Source organism: Monopterus albus, unplaced genomic scaffold (genome assembly GCF_001952655.1).
Source record: "Monopterus albus unplaced genomic scaffold, M_albus_1.0 scaffold13.1, whole genome shotgun sequence".
NCBI classification, from domain to species: domain Eukaryota; kingdom Metazoa; phylum Chordata; class Actinopteri; order Synbranchiformes; family Synbranchidae; genus Monopterus; species Monopterus albus.
In genome coordinates this window covers 2193299-2199298 of record NW_018127893.1, presented here as the reverse complement: position 1 = coordinate 2199298, position 6000 = coordinate 2193299, and positions in this window count along the sequence as shown.

Below are 6000 nucleotides of genomic sequence, written 5' to 3'. Positions count from 1 at the left end.
TTTTTTCACTAGCAGAGGTTGGTTTACAGAATCACACTTTCTCATCATTAAAATCTAACCATAGCAGGCTCCATCAGATTGTTCTAAAACTGGAGAGCAGTACCCAAACTGATAATCATTGCCTTTGTGCAGATAAATGTAAAGATGTGCCTCATCGCATCTGCTTGTCTTATTCAATACATTTCTCTAAGTGGATTTCAAACGAGGGTGACAAAATGTTTCATGGATGTGAGTCTTAAAATAGCGCGCTGAAGCGTCCGGTACCACACAGGAATGTTGTGTGTTCTGTTTGCTTGCATTCCTCAAACAGCCAACACACAACCACCTCGACTGCCTATAAAAACCTCGCTCCTGTAGCTGACTGCATACACAGAGCAGTTAACGAGCTAATGAATCCAAAAAGAGACTTAGTCAAACAGGTAAAGTAACGCATATTACAGCAAAAAGAAGGTGGATGGAGAAGATAAAGAATGTGTGCAAAACAAATTCGACTCTAATTCTCTGTAATATAAGTATGTTTTGAGTGTGATTTGTTTGTATGCTGCCTGCAAGCATCACCTCTACAATTGCCCATGGAAATGTCTGGGCCTGCGGAGCTGCAGCACAATACAGCGCTCACGTTACTGTGAGTGTTTTTATCTGTCAGGTATCCAAATCCCACACTAACGGTTCACAGATCATCTTCTCATCTCCAAATAAATTGTAAGGTAAATGAACTTGAGGTCACATGAATGCAGAACAGTGTAAAAATACATACATATGTCACTATGTGAGGAATGAAGGATACATATGTATAAGAGGTTTGGACTGATTTACATTAGAGAGTTGAGTGCTGCAGGTACGTCCTTTAATATCTATGTTTATGTATTTGTTTAGCTGATCACAGAGCAGCTATGGTGTTATGACTTGACAACCCTGCAGACCTTTGTAAGACTTCAGCACACTGACACAAAGATGTCTCTATGCCAACAGAGGAGACTTTCCTCTCAGCCCTGACCAACGATTATCCTTTCCTCTAATAAGATGGTGGTGGAAGAAGTATCCACATCTCTTACTTGAGCAGAAGTAGCAATTCAGCAGTGTAAAAATACTCTGCTACAAGTAAAAGTCCTGCATTCAAAGTGTTACTTAAGTGAATGTATAAAAGTATCTGCATCAAAACGTATTTAAAGTAAAAGCTCCCATTATGCAAAATGGCACATTTTACATTAACCTCTAGAGTCCCTGCGTCCTCATATGAGGACCGCACAGCTTGGGTTTCCAAAGCTCAGGACTCTAGAGGTTATTGTCTCTCGTATTATTGGATTAGAATTACTAATGGTTTATTGTGTTCATCACATTTAATGGTGCAGCTGGTAAAGGTGGAACTAGTTTTAACTAGATTATATGCTTATAATTTGAATTACTACTGGGTAGCTTGTGAATTTTGCACCGGAGAACAATAAAGTCTTACTGTAGTTTTTGTATTAATCTGGTTCTGAAAAGTAACTAGTAACTAAAGTTATAAAATGAATGTAGTGGGGTAAAAAGTGCAATATTTGCCTCTAAAATGTAGCAAAGTGAAACTATGAAGTAGTACATAATGAAAATACTCAAGTAAATCCCTCAAAATTGTACTTAAGTACACTAGACTACTTGAGTAAATGTACTTAGTAACTTTCCACCACTGTAATAAGTTGATCTTAGTGGTGGAACATTTATGATCATACTGCAGCACAAACTTTTAGTTTAGTTGACTGAGCCAAAGTAATTTCAAGCATTTTACAATAATGCCACGCTTGTTGTATTTGTGTAAATGGAAACACATGTAACTGTGAGCACATAATTAGTTATTTTTCCACTTTATCTTTATGTTATGTAGTTGTGTTTTATATTTATATCATTGTTTTGATGTTTTTTGATTGGTGATTTCCATGAGGAACATGATGACAAGTCATCACAGACAAACTCTGTCTGCTGCACGTTACACTATTATTGTGAATAACAACTGTCTCTTTAATTAGACTGAATGGTCAGTAAGATCCACAGCTCAGGGCTAAAACATTAGTGGTGTTGTGAAGCAAAACACACAAACACCCCATTAAAAATCCTAGAATCCCATGATACCTGAAAAAACCACTGACCCATTTCCTTTTCAGTGTGTGTGTATGTGCATGAGTGTGCTTGCATTAGCACAAGTGTTTTAGGAATTGTAGAGGAGCATGCGGGTCTGCATGCCCTCAGTGTCTGTGACTGTTTTTACTGTCATCAGTGGGAAACAGTGCGATATCATCTAACTCCGGCCTCAGCAAAACATTGCAGAGCATCGCAACCATCAAGGTGTTTCAACTCGACTTTGAAATATCCCCCAATTAAAGATTTTAAATCTAGAATTGATCTAAGAAAAATGGGTGGGAAAGTCCCAGCCAATGATGCTCTAATAGCAAAGGGAGCCACAAGTAATCAGTTAGCCAAGAGGGAAGGCAATCCCACAATGTCAACAGAAGCATATTTGTCGATCAGACTCCTCTGTCCTCAGAGTTGAGTTGATGCAAACAATAGTTGTGCACAGCTCTCATCACTTTCAAACCTCAACTGCTGTGTGTGCACCTACTCCTAGAGAAAACAACTAACAATGTGATAATGATCTTCAAACACATTACAACACTGTTTCATTGTTCATATAGGCTCTCGCACTGTTTATCCAACAACAGCGAGCTTTACCATGAGCTTCCAAACTTGAGCTGCACCTGAACTGATGGTCCAGTCAGACTCAGACAGACCTCAAAACAGTTACAAGCTCTCTCGGCTCAGACAAGCGCTTACACGTTAGAATAGTGGAGACAGATTTGCATCTTATTTCCATCCCACTTAGATGCCTGGAGTGAGACGGGGTGACGTTAAAAGCCAACTGTCTTCTAGGATGAGGGAGAGGTCAGGGAAAAGAAAAATGGGAGAAATGACAGAGGGGCTGAATCTCACAAAAGAAAATTGACAGTAATGACACAAAGAATCCTGGAGGGTTTGAGTCGTTGGAAACTGTTGGAAACTGTTGGAAACTACTCCATGTGCATCCAGGTTGCTCTGACACGCTTGGCTGTTGCTTGTCCACCTGTCTGTGTCTCATGACAGTGTTTTTCATTTCTCCTTGATTGTTTGTGTCTCCCTGTCTCTTCCAAAACACTGATGAGTTCAACGCCTTGCCTCAGGCTATTCAGTACCAGTAAGTACAGCGAGCCTGGTGTGGGTGTGCGTTACCTACTGTTGGAAAGCAGAGTGACACTGACTGAATGAGTCCTTCTTTGCTTTAGAACAAAAGTGGAGACCAAGAAGATCCTCTCTCATCAAGACAGGAGTTTCTGTATATACTGTATGTGTGTTTTAGGGTTTTTAACTCCTGCTTTTGTAAGTAAGTAAAAGAATCACACTTTTTTTTGTACCTTTCTCAATCAGACAATAAAGAAAACAAATGACAGAAAATAGAGACACAAAATGGAAGCAATCGATAAAGCTGAGCAAATGCAGGATGGATCTTGAGCTTGTCGTTGGATCTTAAGGCCAACAGAGGATAGTTTCAAAGTTTAGAAACCAGGGCTTCAAGTCTGGAGCAAGAAAGCCCCTGATAAGACAATATAGAGGCCTACCCTGCAACCCTCAAGGATACGTGAGTACAGCAAATGGATGGAGGGATGTATCGTCCATGTCCAGAGAGTAACTCTGGACTTTGTCTTTTACCCCTGTGGTTTTGTTCTGTTGAGTCAGCATCTTGTCGGACCCTCCATCAGCACCCCAGCCTCCCTTCATACACGCACACACAGCAACACAAAACAACACACACATCTTTGTATCCCTCCCACACTGTTTTATCCTCTGTATCCTCACTGCAAACACAAACAAGCTCCAGGAGAAGCAGGTGTCCTTCCACTGGGATAAATAAACAGTAAAACCAGGATCCAGGAGCAAGAGGGTGTGTGTGTGTCAGTGAGAGGGAGACAGAGCGAGCGGGGGGAGGGGGAATTACGTTGCTTTCTGTCTCTGTGAGGAGAAACTCTCAATTTAGCTGATAGTATCTGTTAGGCCCCCTCTGTTTGTTTCCACACAGGGTGTTTCTTTTCATGTCATGTTTATGGGTTTTATTGTGAATCTGTTTATTTTTATCTTGTTATCACAATCAGCCCTCAGCAAGTTGTAAAGGATTATATTGAGTAAAGGCAATGCAGGTAGAGAATGTCACATTCTCACTACTGATACACTGATAGATAGGTTACATTATTTTTTATTTATTATTACAAATTTAATTTAAACTTGACAAGCAACTGAGATGTTTCTGTATTTTAATTTTCTGTGCCATGGAAGAAAGGCCAGTGTTAGGAATCTCCATGAGCACTAACTGTGCTCCTGTCCATGTTTCTTCCTGCAGGATGCTGCGGATTATTAACAGATAAATGTGGGCCTTTCGTTTGTTTGCATTCTAACTGATCGTTTCATTTGGACAGTATTGATGATTCAGGAGGTTTCAGGGAATCATTTGCCTGCTTCTTACATGCAGCTGCAGGCTGATGGTTATCTGTCATTCAGGTGGGAGTATCTCTGATGTGGTGAGAAGAGTTCACTTATGCAGGATGAAAAACTGGCTGTGAGCGAAAACTGGCTGTGGCTGTGGAAGAAAATGTTGCATCACGTTTTGTCAGCTTCCATGAGGCGCCTGTAGGTCAGGAGATAGAGAGGGTCATCCCCTCGCAGTGGGGTTGCTGGTGAGATCACTGGTGTGTGAGTGGGAAATAGTGTAAAATCTATGAGCGTCCTTCACTGCATAGAAAAGTGCTATATAAAACCATTTACAGTGTGGCCATTTGACACCTGAGATTCTTGGAAACATTTATTCAATTTTTTCCATAAAACAACATTAATATACAGCTATGTGAATTTAAATCAAGGCTTGTTCAGAAGAAGTAGGAAGCTATAAGAGATCAATAAAGAAAGATGAAGAAAGGAACAAAAACAAACTGAATTTACACATTTTAATATATTGTTTATTTTGTTGACACCACCTTTGACTACGACCTCAATAATAAACATATAACTGAATCTATACATTTATGACAATTTCATAAACTGAAACATTTTGAGCTTCACATGCACAGACGATAAGGCGGAAGTGTTGCACTGAATTGCATACAACTGTACAGACATACCTAATAAACTGGGTGGTGAGTATATGTGTCGAAGCTTTTATTGAGTTGTTGAGAAGACATTTAGTAGTTGTACTAGAACCTGCATGTGACACTGAACATCATCAGCATTCAAAGTTGCCATGGACCAGAAGATATTTAATGGTTCAATTCACTAATTAAAATGAAATGAAAGATATTAGTGTAACTATACAGATACCTCTATGGTGCAGCAAGGTTACTAAAGAATTTCAGTACCCTACCACCACAAATGTTATTAAGTGTTGTAAGAATCTGTTACATGTTCATTAACTTGGTGAGAAGGTCCCACGTTTTGAGTACGGGTGCACCAACACCCACAGCAAGGGAGAGTTTTTCAAGTTTCGCTTTTAATTTTGTATTAAAAAGACTGAAACTTTCAAGATACTCAGATAATTTAAAAAATAAATCAGGAAACCACTGGATGTATTTTTGCATCAACTGAGAACTGTGGATGTTGTCGCCCATCCTGAAGTGTGTTATCAAGGCAGGGATGATTACAGAAAGCAACATCTGTTTCATATGGGTCCTCACTAGGACAGACGAAAAATGGCGAACTTATCCTTTAAATGCAGGTACTTTGTCATTGCAAATCGAGTCGCTGTTTGATGCTAACAGTCTCAACTTACATAAAAATTATTGCAGTGATTTTTTTGTTAGAGGGCAGAGCTTGAGTAGCATCACAGTAATAATCATTGCATAGATGCAAATGACTGAACATAACGTATTGTGTTTAATGCTGCAGTGGCACATTGCCCAAAAGGCTCCTCAAGTCTTTTTATCAGGAGCCAGTTGTATTATATTTCTCTAG